Below are 17,078 nucleotides of genomic sequence, written 5' to 3'. Positions count from 1 at the left end.
AGCATGTTATCGATGACATTTATATAAAACAAAACAAAAGTATGCCGACTCTATGTATGCTGACTCTGAAAGTATGCTGACTCTAAAAGAATGCTAACTTTAAATATATCGAGTTCATGCAAGAGCAGAAAATGTTACTCGTTTATGGTGGAAATATTAGGCCTCCCATTGTCTGCCCATACCGTTTTTTCTGTGAATATACTGAGAAATGATGGGAAAATAACCATGAAGTCACCATCTGAAGCCACCCCTGACCGATATGCGGGCCAACTCAGCGATCTAACACATGACACCACTGTGATAGAATGCAGTCGGGAATCGAACCCACTACAGATTTCTAGAAAGGACCGTTATCGATATGAGCACGGCTTCCCGGCTCAAGAGGGCAGTTCAGAAAGTGAATCGAGCTGCTAAACTAGAAATTCAATTCAATAGTGGCAATTATTTAAGCGTTAGTTGCTAAGTGTTGTGAGCAATAAATTAGTCCGTGATTAGTGAAATATTGTTGGAAATAAATTTGTTAAAGACAGTTAACTCATTAATTTCTTATAAGTGGTGTCAGAACTGGGATTTGTGAAATAAATATGTGAGCGCTTGGTGGACAATTTTTGTATTGCGGTGAAATTGACTATGCGATTTATTTGTTCGCGCAGAGAGACTGGTAATTCGTTATTTCGCGAAGTGGACAGTACCGGACTACGGAAACAAACTGATAGACCTGTCTCGCGAAAAATATACTTGTGTAAGTTAATAAGTGTTTAGGACTCGATTGAAATAAGTGGACATATACAGTTTTGTGGAAAATAGATAACAAGAGACGAAATGTGTTCAAGAAAAGTGCGAATTGAAGCAAGAATTGGAGGAGAGGGAGATAGATTGTTCTGGGAAGCAGACAACACTCCAGAAGATACTGTGGATAACTTAACTGTATCAGGAGAAGATCCCAAAATATATTTATTCGAAGTTTAATAATGTGCAAACTCGATGAGAATATCAAATCGCTGAAAGAAGAACTTCTGGAAAATTCGAAGTGCCTGGAGGAGAAGCTTCTGGAGAATTCCAAAAGTTTGGAAGATAAATTTCTAGAGAATTCTGATGGCTTGAAGGAAAAACTTTAAAGAAATGCAGAATGCTCAAAGAAAGAACTTTGTTGTGTGGCGAGTCTACCCGAAGAATGGATGAGAACCATCGAAACAGAGATAGACAAAATCAGGAAGGAAATGAATACGGAAGTACAGGAAATCTGAGAAGAGATCAAAGATGAAATCAAGGCAGAAATGAAGAGAATGGAAAAAAAATAGGCGATGAAATCAAAGGCGGATTAGAGGCAGAAATCGGCAAGATGAAGAAAACAATGTTGTGGAATTGGCCGCGGTAGTAGTGCGGCCGATTCACGATCGGAAGACCGTGGGTTCGATTTCTGCCTCGACCAGATATTTATCTCGAAAGAATTCATCGGGTTGAAGCTGGGATGATAATGCAACCGTGTTAGGAATCACGCGTTAAAAGGTAAGACTTGTTAGTCCTTAGCTCGCACAAGTTTCTCAACTTCTGAGAGTTGTCGTTCGTATAAAGCGACAGCTGAAAAACAGATTTTAAACAGAACATAACCAGCAAGTTGCAAAACCAAATCGTTAATTCTGCCCACACCACAGAAACTGTTACCGAAAACTCAATTCCGGAATTGAGTTTTTACATGGAAGAACTTCAAAAGGTAATGAAAGATGTTAAAGTCAGTTCTGAACCAGGAAAGCTCTCCATGAAGCCGCCCCAGTTCGACGGAAACACTCTTTGAGCAAATTACCGCCGACAATTCGAAGCTGTCGCCAGTGTAAATGGATGAAATATAGGAGAAAAGGCGGTAGCATTAACAGTGGCATTGCATGGAGAAGCAACGAATATTTTGCAAACTCTCACGGCCGAAGAACAGAAAGACTATGACCAACTTATGAAGCATCTTGAGCTACGGTATGAGCAACCCACGTAGAGCACGTTCACCATTCACAGCTGAAAAACCGCTGCCAGAAATCAGGAAAATCTCAAAAGAAAGAAAATTGGGCATGTGCGTAGCAAATGTCCAAGCATTCAAAGAACCAACACCAAATCAGGAAAACTAAAGAGGGTCGAACTAAAGAGGAACAGACGACGGGAGTAACGGACCTCGGATATGACCAAAAGCTTCAATGCGCCAATATAACGTGGGTAGTACCTTTGAGAGAATCGCCATCGATATCGCCGGTTCATTCCCAGGGCCCGACCATGGGAACAAATATATCCTGGTAGCCATGGACTACTCCAATAAGTTGGCAGAAGCCTATGCCCTGCCCAACCATGAAGCCTTTAGCGTCGCTGACGTTATGGTTAAGGTATGGATATGTCGATTTGGTGTCCCATTGGAGCTGCATTCAAACCAGGGCAGACATTTCGAGTCCAACCTGTTCCAAGAAATGTGTGAACTGTTGAACATTCGAGAGACCAGAATCACAGCCTTACATCCACAGTCCGATGGAATGGTGGAATGAATGAATAAATCCAAGGTAGTCTCCGACCACCAAAGAGACTGGGACCAGTACCTCCAACTGTTCTTGGTTAGGCAGTGCACGAGTCAACCTATCAAACCCCTACCAGTATCATAATGGGCCGTGAGCTGCGACTTCCTTGGGATTTGGAATCTGGGACGCCGCCAGAACAAAACATTGCGGGGAAATACTATGTCAGCAAGCTTCGACAGAGAATGGACGACATCCATGAACAAGTCCGTCTGAACATTCAGAGCGCCAACGATAGGATGAAGAAGGATTATGACATCAAGGCGAATGCTGGAGGATTCGAAACCGTTGATCTAGTTAGGCTGTACAACTCTAAGCGATGCCATGGTTTATCACCGAAGTTGCAGAACTCGTGGGAAGGTCCGTAAAAAATCATGAAGGAGATAAATGCCGTCGTCTACCGAATCCATAAGCCACCTCGAGGAAAGCCTAGGTTCGTCCATTTTATTATATTGGCTCCTTGTGCTGGAAATAACGACAAAGTTCGCGCTCTCATACCACCGGAGGATGTATGATGTATATGTCTTTATACTCGAGCGAGAAGGTTGTACATGAAGTAACTCAAGAAGAGCCACCAGACCTTTTCAAGGTTCTAGTTGATTACTCAGTAGCTCACTGCATGGCAGAGGATGTCCAGGGGTATCACTGTGGTATCCAACAAAAAAATCGGTCAGCTCCAAACATTACGAGAACAGAATCCAGAAGTCGGAGGAGTGCTACAGTTGATGAAGGGTCAGAAAAACATTTTCTACTTGGTAACCAAAAAGTATTCTCGAGACAAACCGTCCTGTGAAGATATCTGAAGGAGCCCCACCAGACTGATAGACACGATGCTCGACCAGAATCTTGTGTACTTGGCAATTTCGAAATTAGCCTTTGGGCTTGCCAGACTGGATTGGAGAATTGTAAGAATGAGGTTGGAAACGATATTCAGATCCAGCGACATCAAGATTTTGATGTGCGGTACCCATCTTCCACAACCGAGCATTTAGACAGTGGATTCTTATTTCTATCGAACTTCACAGTGCAGATATGGAGAGTTATGCAGGTATCAACACACGCCAAGGATGATATTTCGAGGTGAAACGTCTTGAAGAAGGGGGCAATGTAACGAATCTGAAACCGTCCCTGACCGATATGCCGGCCAACTCAGCGAACAAACACATTACATGACCGCGAAAGAATACAGTCGGGAATTGCCGGTAAAACTCTAGAACCGAACCAACTACAGATTTCTAGAAAGGACTGTTACCGATATAAGCACGGCTTTCCGATCCAAGAGGGCAGTTCAGTAAGTAAATCAAGCGGCTAAACAAGAAATCAAATAGTGGAAATAAATTAAGCGTTAGTTGCTAAGTGTTGTTATAAATAAAATATTCTGTGATTATTGAAATATTGTTGGAAATAAATTTATTTTAGATAGTTAATTCAATAATTTTTCACAATGTCAAAACACTTCAGATGTGAGTTTGATATTATTCACTCCGAGCTCATTCAGCCATGACTAGTCACATTATTGTTGTTGTGTAATTGGCTGGCCGTATACTGAAACCATCAATTTTCAGTTTTATGAAACCCCTGCCTGCTATATTTCAATGTGCTCAGCTTGACGGAAGGTAATAACAATCGATTTCATCTTGAAACGTTCATAATGTTACCGATATGTAGGTTCACAAAAGAAAATTTCTGCTCGCTGACGATTATTGCGTATCTCTGACTGCTACTTCGGATATTGAATCTTGACAGTAACAGAATGTTTTGTGAAAAAAAAAATATAATGATAATGAAATATCAACACATTAACTGCTAGTTTCTGAAAATGTTCGGCCGTCGCCGTATGAGCATTATTGTTGTTGAAAAAATATATCACAATTATATACAGGGTGTTACCTACGTACAGTACGACACTTCAGAGGGTGATTCGTTAGGTCGTTTTAGAAAAAAACTTTCTCTTGAAAATATGTCAGGGTGTGTTGCTTAGTTTCTGGGATACAGGGCATACCAGAAGTAAATAATTAACAATCTCGACATTGAAGTAAATGAGCAGAATGGTCACTTTCTGATGAAATACACGACTACAATAAAGTTGTCATTGACTGTCTGACAGGTTCAAAAATACCTGGAGTACTCCTTATGACATTGCAATTGTCAATTATTCGATTTCTCTAACCATTCACATCTAGTACAGGAGTTTCATTCACAAGAGCCTCATAAATAAATATCTGGAGATTATACATATCAGTACTGCGAGCTGGCTAATTTTGAGGTAGGTATACTGCACGTCCAATCGAGCGATTAGGGTAAGTGATGTCGAGATGCTGACTAGCAAGAACACTAAAATGAACTGGAGCCCCGTCGTGCATAAACCCCATTTACCGGCACTTCTTCTAACAAAATGAGTGAATGATCTCCCAAAATGTCCGTGTATCATTCTCCTGTTAGTTTTGCTGGTAGAAAAAATGGACCAGTCAGGTAGTCACGAATCATTCCTACCCAAAAGTTCAGCGAAAATTGTTGTTGAAAATGACTTTCTCTAATAACTTGGGGATTTTCTTTGGTCCAAAAATGGTTATTGTGAAAGTACATAATAGCATCGCGTGAAAAATTTACTTCGTTCGTGAAAAAAATATTTGAAAATGATTATTATTGTGTGCCATCGTATGAATCAACCACCTGCAGAACATTAATCTTGGGGGGAACTCCCGATGCAGTAGAGCTTAGATCCGCTGTATCTGATATGGGCATAGGAGACTCGTTTTCAAAACATTCCATACGGTTTTTGGCTACCTTCCAGCTGCACTGAAATCTTCCTGGTACTATTTGAAAAATTTTCTCCTATCGCATCAAGTTTACCTTCATCTAGCTCATGCGTTGTTACAGTTTCTGTTCTTCCATCATCTGCATTTTTATTGTCATGGTAAATTCTACGGGCTTCTTCGGCATTTACATTTTCTAATCCATAAACAAAGTGCATTTCAGCCATTTCAGCGTTAGTAAAATTATTGATGATGAAATCACTGCTAATTGACAACTCTGACTATCATTGATATGACAACACTATCATTGTCAGCTGGTCTAAAGAAGGTTTTCATGACATGCAAAATGGCTTCAAAGCTAGATATTTCAAAAACTACACCTCACGATTTGACCTCCACAAACTTTATTTGAAAAAATATCACAACATGTTTCGCTGAGACATTAGCTTTTTCAAGTGATTCATGATCATAAATCAGTTACCCTCAAGTTTTGTAGTATTCATTCTCAATGAGGAAATAATTTCCAGAAGACATTTGATCTCTACAGATCAGAATACATATTCAGTAAATGTTCATCCAATGAAACTTTTGCGTTGCGTCATCAAAATTGACAACTCTCAGGTGTGGAACACCCTCAATGGTGAAATGATACTGGAATCATGAATTATATTCTCCTTGGCAACTCATATCAGTCAAATATTTTTTCAATTCGTTTTCTAAAAAGTTCGAATAATCATTTGGAATTATTTGAAAAAAAAACGGGTGACTATATCGATTCAATGTCCAGTACAATATACTGTATGTTTAGTTTCTGATATCGATAGCGTAATATCAGTTTTCAACCGTATACGCCATATACGATTTAGATACATACAACACCAACCCCATTTTTTGAATTAGTCTTCTACGAACAGAATATGTGAATAAAACTTATGGAAATAACTCATTTCATTTTTGACATTATTTTCAATTATTTATCGGTTTTACATTAATAATAAATTCCATAAATAACTAAAATAAGATTTTTATAGACATTTTTGGTGGACAAAACATATATATATATATATATATATATATATATATATATATATATATATATATATATATATATATATATATATATATATATATATATATATATATGTTGGGGATGCAGTCAAAAAGTACTGGGTGGTTGTTTAAACAATACTTTGTTATATGGTCGAGCTTTCGAGAATGTTTATTCCCTTTATCAAGACATCTACAAGAAATTGAAAACTTTGCTGCAAAATTGTAAAACAAATAGATGAAAAATGTACTTACTAACTTGAGGTTATAGTAAAAAGCCAGACGTTGCAATGAGAAAAACAAAGATAATACTTTTCATCATGTAGAAAAGTGCCACACGTTAAATTTTTATGTTTCAGAAAAAAAATACAAAACTTATTTTATTTCAACATTTAAATGATTTGAAATTTTAGAATTATTCCACTTGCAATGCACGGCACTTACTGGTCGCGTGGTAGCAACCATAAAGAAAGAGGAAACAGGAAATATTTGAAAATTGATAATTGACATTATGACATTTGAAGTTCAAAAATTGACAGTAAAAAAAAAACAGGATTACCAAAAGGCACAACAGCAGCATGGTTGACATTCGCAAATTCAAAAGTATCTGAATATGGGTACAGTGCTGCCAAGTACTCACAATTGAAGTGAATGACAGACTAAGCACTGCGTCCAAACCCACACACTATATGTTGCTTGAGGAACCTGGGGAAGTGAGTTCCAATTTTAAGATGTAATTATAAATATTGCTGAGGTTGTTGATCTCAGTATTTTTGTTCATGTTGTTGGAATTCCTTTTGATAAAGAACATTTCTTTAAACAACCGTTTTTGTAAGTTGCTTTTAGTACACAAAACTCTAACTTCGGTGTAGTTCATGGTGTGCTTTGTGTTGATGACATGTGCTGCAAATGCACAGGTGGTTTTATTTGTATCACAATCACTTTTATGGGACGTTATGCGTCCTGGAAAAATTCTAGATGTTTGACCAACATATGTCTTATCACATGTATGACAAGGAATTTCATATACTACATTTGACTTTTCCAAAGTTTTCAACGGAGTTTTGATTTTGGAAAAAGATTATTCGTAGTGGTGACAATGTATTGGGCAAATTTAATATTTTCACTTTCGAAAACGTTCAGGAGTTTGGATGTCAAGGACTGAAAATATGGTAATGTTTTGAAAAATAATGAATTTGGAGGTATATCTCCACTATTTGACATATTTAAATGATTTTCATTTATGGGATTAATTAAATTATTTGGAAAAGTATTCACTGTGGAAAAGGAGCTGAACAGAAAAAAATTTGTATTCGCTCAATACATTGTCACCACTACGGATAGTCTTTTTTCCAAAATCAAAACTCCGTTGAAAACTTTAGAAAAGTCAAATGTAGTATATGAAATTCCTTGTCATACATGTGACAAGACATATGGTGGGCAAACATCTATAATTTCATCAGGACGCATAACGTCACATAAAAGTGATTGTTATACAAACTAAAACCACCTGTGCACTTGCAGAACATGTCATCAACACATAGCACACAATGAACTACACAGAAGTTAGAGATTTTTGTACTGAAAGCAACTTACAAAACGGTTGTTTAAAGAAATGTTCTTTATCAAAAGGAATACCAACAACATGAACAAAAAGACTGAGATCAACAACCTCAGCAACATTTATAATTCCATCTTAAAATTAGAAGTCATTCCCCCAGGTTCCCCAAGCCACATATAGTGTGTGGGTTTGAACGCAGTGCTGAGTCTGTCATTCACTTCAATTGTGAATATTTGGCAGCACTGTACCCATATTCAGATACTTTTGAATTTGCTAGTGTCAACCATGCTGTTGTTGTGCCCTTTGGTAATCCTGTTTTTATTTTTTACGTCAATTTTCAAACTTCAAATATCATAATGTAAATTATTAATTGACATTGACTTCGAATCAAATATTTCCTGTATTCTCTTTCTTTATGGTTGCTACCACGCCACCAGTAAGTGACATGTATGGCCACTGAAATAAATTTAAAATTTCAAATCTTTCAAATGTTAAAATGAAATAAGTTTTGTATTTTTTCTCTGAAACATAAAAATTTGATGTGTGACATTTTTCTACATGATGAAAAGTATTGACTTTGTTTTTCTCATTGCAACGTCTGACTTTTTTCTATAACCTCAAAATAGTAAGTACATTTTTTATCTATTTGTTTTACAATGTTGCTGCAATGTTTTCAATTTCTGGTAGATGTCTTGGTAAAGGGAATGAACATTCTCGAAAGCTCGACCATATAACAAAGAGTATTCTTTAAACAACAGCCCAGTACTTTTTGACTGCATCCCCAACAATATACCGCATTTCTCCTTAACTTGTCAGTCAAGACTACCCTTCGCTTTTTATATACATATTTATGATGGAATTGGCCGATACTTGATGAAAACCTCTAACTGAAGTATTCAAAAAACACTTTATTGTGAGATTTTCACACGTGTTTCGCCATACAATGGTTTCTTTGGGCGTGTCTTCACTAGCTATATCCTACATTTTCAATGGCTAATATACCTAATTTTACAATTTGAAGTACCTACATTTCGAGTATCTGAGTTTTACCTGAGTTGTAATGAATAACATTATCTAAGCTTATGTCCCAATTTCCAAAATTGACAAAATATTCAGTAACGGGGATTTTTTCAATTCTAATTGATCATTCAATAAATTACACGACTTCTTGGGTGTAATGATTTCTAAATATTCTAGAAGAATGAGTTTAGAACTTTCCTCTTCTAAGTGTAATACGTCTTATTCATTATTAAACTCATATCCTTCTGCTAGAAGCTGGTTTGCGGATGTGGAATCGGTCTTTTTATTCACAAAACTACTACAAATGTAGAATATAGTTAGTAAAGTCACGCCCGAAGAAGTCATTATGGCAAAACACGTGTTTCGTTTTTGTAAAACTCTTCAGGGAAAATCTCACAATAAATTATTTTTTTAATACGTCAGCATTAGATATTATCAATAAAATGTAAGTTGCTCACCATTTTTCCACATCCTTTACATTAGATCATTTCAATTTGATCATTCCGTACACTTTGCGTTTTGCGTTCGGAATGCCCAAACAGGTGTTCATGTGTGTTGTAATACAGAAGAGCAAATTAGGTCAGAAAATCTGTCTCAACTTCTTGAATTATCTCATTGGATTATTCAGTTTTCTTCGAATGGAAAATGTACTGTTTAGGAATTTCAGGTGTATAATGAATGGTAGTATCAAATTCTGATATCCATATCCCATGAAACGTCAGTTGACTTTGTGATTTTGCAAATATATTCATTTCGTTTTTCTTATTCCTTTCCCCTCAACGCCAAACCGATATATCCTCATTACATTCAGTATGTTTGGCACAGAAGTTATATCCGTCGAAATTTCAAATGCAGAATTCATAGATTTATGTCCAATATCCGGAACGGAACAAGTTTCGTGAATGTTTCGTCAGATCCACCAAATATTGATAAACCATCATATACACATTTGTGTTACATTCAGCATACCCACGTATTTAAATTTGCAAACGGCAACCCTTATAATTGAAACATCACAGTCAGACTGATCATGTTTCATTCAATTGAAATTTAGTTGCATACGAATTTGCACTCCAAGTATGACTCGGGATTTGGAAGCTAGATCAACATGCAGTATTTATTCCAAACATTTGATGTTGTATTAGTATACGTTGTGTAAAAGCCAAAGTCAAATTTGAATTATAATTTGACATACTCCAGTGGAAAAATGCTACCCCTACCTTCAACCCCCGTCGAATGTTAGGCACAACCACCGAAATTTGATAAAACACACTCAAAATTTATTGCAATATTCTCAAAACTTATTTCATGTTGAGGTATTGATAATAAGAAAGTATTCGTGATGCACTGTTTGGAACCGTCGGGACTAGTGATAGGTGAATTATTATTTAGGCATATTCAACTATAAAATGGAAGTACAACAAAGAAATAATCTTGAAGTGAACAGCTCTCACTTTTCATCGGAATGCGATGTTAACAGCTAGACGTCTCACATCAAAAAAAAATCCTCTCTCTATTTCTTCTCAAGTGCTGTCAACCGAAAATCCTGTCCTTGTATTCAGTACTACCCACTCGGTTCTCGAGTGTTCGGCTACTCGGTTCTCGAGTGTTCGACCACTCGGTTCTCGAGTGTTCGACCACTCGGTTCGAGTGTTTGTTGGGTATTGGTGACAGATCACAAACCCCTATAGAACCTTTGATGTAGCAATTAATATTACTGGAGCTTTTTTTTTTCAACACCAATCCGTTATTTCAACATTTCGACACGTGTTTAGATCACAAAGTGATCATCTTCAACAGGAAGATCAAACTCTACCTCTTGAAGATGATCCTCTTCAAGATACTTTGCACTGTTTGGAACCTTTGGTGTAGTAATGAATATTACTGGAGTTTTTTTCCCAACACCAAATCGTTATTTTTAACACCTCGCCACGTGTTTCGATCACCAAGTGATCATCTCAAAGAGGAAGATTGAAACTAGAAACTAATGCGAACCAACCCTATTTATGCTATATAGGAATCCCATACAGGTAAACCATTCAGGCGTACCACCCATACAAGTATACCAACCTAAATTAATTTTACAGTTTCACAATTTGCCTCATTATAGATAAGGCAAATATAAGGCAATATATGTTTATATAAAAATTTTCAGCTATTTAAAAATTTTCACAATATTGCCTATCCAAATTTATTTTTGCAATGTGTCCTTATGTAGTAATCAGTGAACCCAACAACATTATTTCATTTTAACAAGCTATATAGTTTGCTCTTTGGTATAGGTCCGTCATCGTTATTCATAATATTATTGTGCTTACTCATTTCTACACTCTCATAGGCATCTAGTTGTCTGTTGTTAACTTGTCTAACTAATCTGAACTGAAGTCTATGGAATGGTTTTGTTGCAAAATATGATGGGCGACTGCTGATTTTTCAGGTCTTCCATATTTTAAGTGTGCTATGTGTTCCTTATATCTTACTTTAATAGATCTTTTTGTTTGTCCATAATATTTTGCATCGCAGTCCTTACATTCAATTTCGTAAATTCCAGACTTTTCCAAATTCTTGACTTTGTCTTTTGAACTTCCCAAAAGGCTCTGTAGTGTATGACTTGTTTTAAAATCCACCTTCATACCTAGTTCCTTGAAAATCTTTACAAAGTTCCTCGTATATTGGTGGTATGGAACTGAGATGTATTTATCTTGGTTTCTGTCCTTTCTGAAAGTCGAGATTTCGTTCATTCTTAACCTAAACTTCTTCTTCCTTATTATGTTATTCTCGAGGGGTATTGTAGATGATATACACTACACTACTCTTGGAAGATGATCACTTGGTGATTGAAATACGTGTCGAGGTTTCAAAAATAACGGTTTGGTGTTGGGAAAGAAACTCCAGTAATATTCCTCTTCAAGATGATGATCCTCTTCAAGAGGAAGATCAAACTCTTCCTCTTGAAGATGATCATTTGTTGATCAAAACACGTGTTAAAATAACGGTTTGGTATTGTGAAAAAACTCCAGTAATATTCAATAAGAAAGTAAGCAAAAACCATAGCAATGTTCTTCTTAGATGGTATTCTTTAAAAAACTGTAAATAATTTCCGTGGCAACGTTAGTTCAAAACGCTTCGTCAACTTGTTTTGTATATCACAATATTAGTTGTCATTAATTTAATTTGAGTTTGAAGTTTGTTAACTCAAAGTCTGATAAATGGTTACATTAACTGAACTGCATGAAATAACAGTTTCATAAATGATTGGTTACGGAGATAAAACTCCAACACAACAGGAAGTAGCTCGACTATTTCAAGAGAAATTTCCTAATTTACCGCCCATATCTCAAGAAAAAATAAGCAAAATAGAAAAGCAGTTCCGCGAGCAAGGTTATGTAGGGCAAATGAAAAAAGCAGCTGCCAATGCAATGAGTGATGAAGTCATTTTAGATGTTACCCTTGAGTTTGAGAAAAACCCAATACATTCAATGTTAGCCATACATCGACAGTAAACATATTAAAAGAGAATAAATTGCATCCCTATAAAATGATACCTACTCAGGAGCTCATGGAAGACAATTTTGATATAAGAACTTATTTTTGTGAGCAAATAATGGACATGTTGGATAACAATATCATTCAATTGGAAGGCATTGTATTTTTTGAGGAGTGTACTTTGTCCCTCAACGGCCATACTAATCGGCAAAATTGCCGCTACTTATCAATGGAAAATTCTCACTGGATGATCTTTCATCATTTTTATGGGAATATGTGAAGAGCAATCTGTACAAAGCTTAACCTTCAGATTTGAATGACTTAAAAGAACGAATAACGTTTGCGATTAGGTCGGTCACGTCTGATACGTTAAATAATGTAAGAAGACAGTTTTATTTGAGATTAGAATGTTACCACAACGTTCGCGGTGAACATTTTGAACATCTATTTCGTTATCATTCATAGTTCTCTTTCATATTTTACATTTCATTACGTTTTGCATTACATCTTAGTTTTTAGGTTTATTTTATCGAATTTCGTTAACTATATGATTTTAATTAATGATTTATCTCAATTGTTGCAATAAACTTAAAGCGATAATAATTTTGAATAGAGAATGGAGAGACATTTTAAAACAAATGTCACAAACCTATACTTCCTATTTGAAATATTGTGGATTGTTCCTATCATTCGAAGGTGGTTGAAGGTAAGGGCACAGATTAAATACAGATGCGAAAGCTACGCCTCCCACCAGAACCTAGTTTTTAACGCATGTGCAGTTACAAGAGGGACAGTTTATGTTGTTCGTGGTTGTTTAACAAAAACTAGGGAAAATACAAGGTTGTTCAGAATTCAGGAGAATTCTACAAGGTAGGTTAAATGTTAATAATTTTCATTTCTCAGCATTATCTCAACGCAGTATTTTGAACATTGTATTTATAATCATTTGGAAATGTCCCATGCAGATAAATTGATACATTGTTAATGTTTTTTAGGGCTGCTTGTTGGCTACGGTTATCTAATAAAAGATTTATTAGGTATCCATGCCTTGCATAGAAACTATACGGTATGTGAAAAACATTTTGCCAAAGAAGTCATTTCTCAATCTAGAATTCGTAAGCAACAACAGTTCCATCCATATTTCCTCACAGTGCCACTAAGCACTACTTGGAAGTTATCAATGATGATAATTGCGAAAGACCTCCTAAGAAAAGTGCTGTCTTGGATGGTGAGTACCATTTTGTATGTTCTTAGTACATATTTTTTTGACGGATATGGATACCTACGTTGTGTTCCAAGTTTACATACTGATTGTAATATCTTCTGCATTTCTAAATGATAATTTGTTATTTTTGGACATTACTAGTAACATCGTCATGCACGCAGAAACCATAACTTCCCATCCACCTGCTACAGATATGTCAGGTATGTTTTTATGAAATATGAGAAAAGAAAACAATATCAATTATTATTCTATGTAGGGTTATTTTGATTTTCTCAAAACTCATGTATTTCTTTACACACATGATGTATGTACCAGTTCAAAAAGAAATTAGGGTAAATCAAGAGTTTTATCAAATTATATATCACTATATGAATGAATTACATTACAATTTTTTTCCAGTCCCAGGTCAGAGTTCTTCACCTTCTTCGAATTGTAACGTCTCTTCAACAACTGGTACTCAAACACAAGCATTTTTGAGCTGTGGAACTCCACGAAAGATGAAGTTGCGTGAGAAACTAAGAGCTATGACAAGGAAAAAATGCATTAAATCATCCAGTCATGAAAGAGATCCGACTCTAGAGGACTTCAATGAGATGTAGGACAAGTTTTTGAGTAAACTTTCATCAGGAATTGTCAAAATACAAGCAAAAGTAAAGCAATAAAATCCGTCAGCAAGAAGGTATTCTACCGAATACAAAACAATTTGCATTAACACTTCATTTTTTGGGGCCTCGAGCATATCATTTCATGAGTAAATTGTTTCGTCTTCCAACAAAATGTTGTTTGGAGCAATTAACTCAAAAGCTCTCATTTAAACCAGGTTTTCAAAGTGAAGCAGTTTTCTAATGTCTAGAGATCAAATCACGAACCATGTTAAATCAAGACAGGCCATACTGGTCGCGATGAGATTGTTGGGCTACATGATATTGTTACTTGCTCAAAATGCTTGTGTTATTATGGTGAGAGGACTATATAATAATTGGAAGCAGAAAATAGCATATATTTTTGTGAATACATAGTTTTCTGTTGTGAAACTACATTGTGTGATTGATGAGTGTATATCAAAATTGTTTACAGCTGGTTTTATTCAGTTATCTAATATTCTTGGTGTCACACCTAGTAATTGTAAGTTTCAAGTTGATGACAGGAATATTATATATTTATTTGATACATGTCATTTGATCAGAACCACAAGAAATAATTTGATGCAAAACGTTGTTTGTTTTGAAGAAAAGAAAACATCATGGTCCTTCATAGACATGTTTTTTCAGCAAGTTAAAGAACAAATCAATAGATGTGCAGCTAAACTCACATCTTCACTTATTTGTCCTACAAATTTTGAAAAAATTAAAGTCAAATTTGCTACCCAAGTTCTTAGCAACACAGTAGCTAGTGCAATGAATACTTATGTGAGTTTGGAGGCTCTACCTGCAGGTGCCATGGCAACAATAGACGAAATTGAAAAATTTGATAAATTATTTGATTTATTCAATCTTCTGACAATAATCACCCAAATAAATTGAAAAATGTTTTTGCGGGGTCTAATAGGATACATATCGTGTTCTCAGAAGGACATCTACTCAGTTTGTAATTATTTTCCTTCCAAACCTGACGAAGAAGTGTTTAGCCTTCTCGATGGTCTTCGTCGAATGGTATTTATTAGTGTCCTCTGGAATATTCTGTATTATCAAATGCATTATGCACAAAATCAATGCTTATTCATAATATAGCTATTGTTGAGGTCACTAATACCAATGCCAAGTAATAAACATGTCCTATTTTCAAACATTACTGTATATATTATATTGCACAAAAGTACCCACTCATGATGTAAATGTCGTCAGTTCTTTGATGAAAGATGTTTTGTGGTACTGATATACTTTACAAACCTTCATCAAAATTATCCTCTCTGTATATTTCTATGATATGTCTGGCAATTGTAATCAATTGATTTTTTTTATTTTGGTTAAATTTATTTTTAAACTTTATTTTTCATCCGTGTTATTTTTTACTTGCTAAAAATATATGTAATGTAGTCAAATAAACATTTATCTATCACAGAATTCATTGAAATGTGTCTATTGAAATCGATTTTATGTTGTTATTGATAACTGAGTACCTATGCTCTGTTATTTGAATTAATTGAATGTAATGAATAAACAAGTCGGATTGTTTAATTTTTCAAATGAGTCTTCATTCACCAGTTATTGGGTGACAAGGTAGCCTGCTTGCTATTTGTATTATTCGTTCATCTATGAAATTTATCTCAACCAATAAGAAGTGTAATTTTTGTAATATACAAAATCTAACGAACTTAAAACGTTCAAGCCAGTCTTGAATATACCTGCACAGTAGGTTAAATGGACTGACGACTATCAGAAAACAACTACTCTCCTGGCTAATTCTACGAAGGGCGTTGGATTATATCCGACAGGCGTCAGTGCAGGAATTTTCACAGAAAATTTACTGCATATGCAATTGGCAATACAATTGAAAGAGTCGACCTTCAATTTTGGAACGGGCACACTTGCAGACCGGTTTCAGGCTCATTAGCCACTCATCAGTGCAAGATAGTGGACAACATCGACCTAAAGTCAATGATATGTCATAATTGAAAATCGAAATTCTTTCAGAGTATTTCATTCCTCTTCCTAAGTTGGAGCGAACAACAAAATGTCACTCAATCTAGTGGACGAGGTACTAACCAACTATGAAGATTCCTGCACTGACGCCTGTTGGATATAATCCAACGTCCTTCGTGGTATTAGCCAGGAGAGAAATTGTTTTCTGATAGGCGTCAGCCCATTCAACTCACTGTGTAGGTATATTCGAGACTGGCTTGAACGTTTGAAGTTCATTTCTTTAGATTTGTTTACTGCCAGTCTTCAACCATAGCCCACTGACTAATAATAAAATATACAAAATGATTAAAAATATTCCTAATTTTCATGAAATTTCACTATTGAACTTAATTGATGATATCTACTTATCTCTTTAATCAAATTTGTCAATATGCAAATTTCTTTATTTCATTATAATATACCACAAAAATAGCATCACTTTTTCTGTGAACAACGAAAGCATGTTTTTTCAGTGTACATTGAGAGGAAATAGTTGAAATCAACCAAACCTTTTTCTCCGTGTATATCGAGGTGGTATACACATCATATTCAAGGTTACGAATTTTGAGCCATCGAACATCAAAGGCGGCGTCAAAGCTTTCGCATCTGTATTTAATATGTTGTAAGGGTGGCATATTCACAATAATTTACATTAGACGTTTTTCGGGATTTTTTTCAAATATGTACAGTAACTGAAATAATGAATTTATCCCATTTGGCTTTTACACGCTGTATAACGAATCTGAAAAGACTTTTTGAAGTTGTATGTAGGTATACAGTGAAACATTTTTTTCTCAGGCGTACTTGAGAAGT

At 35.5% G+C, this 17,078-nt stretch overlaps 1 long non-coding RNA gene across 1 annotated transcript in view; it reads left to right on the top strand.

Annotated features, from left to right (window-relative positions):
- The first annotated feature begins 8,399 nt into the window (after positions 1-8,399).
- The window catches only part of LOC141480105 (uncharacterized), a 28,983-nt gene continuing 20,304 nt past the window's right edge, over positions 8,400-17,078 (top strand). Inside the window, exon 1 of the long non-coding RNA XR_012464164.1 lies at positions 8,400-8,538. This is a non-coding gene — a long non-coding RNA (uncharacterized lncRNA). The remainder of the gene's footprint in view (positions 8,539-17,078) is intronic.

Source organism: Leptinotarsa decemlineata, unplaced genomic scaffold (assembly GCF_025532065.1).
Source record: "Leptinotarsa decemlineata unplaced genomic scaffold, Ldec_3_MD MMD2_P_RNA_scaffold_6, whole genome shotgun sequence".
NCBI classification, from domain to species: domain Eukaryota; kingdom Metazoa; phylum Arthropoda; class Insecta; order Coleoptera; family Chrysomelidae; genus Leptinotarsa; species Leptinotarsa decemlineata.
The sequence above is the reverse complement of the archived record's forward strand: the minus strand, read 5'-3'. Positions and strand labels throughout refer to the sequence as shown.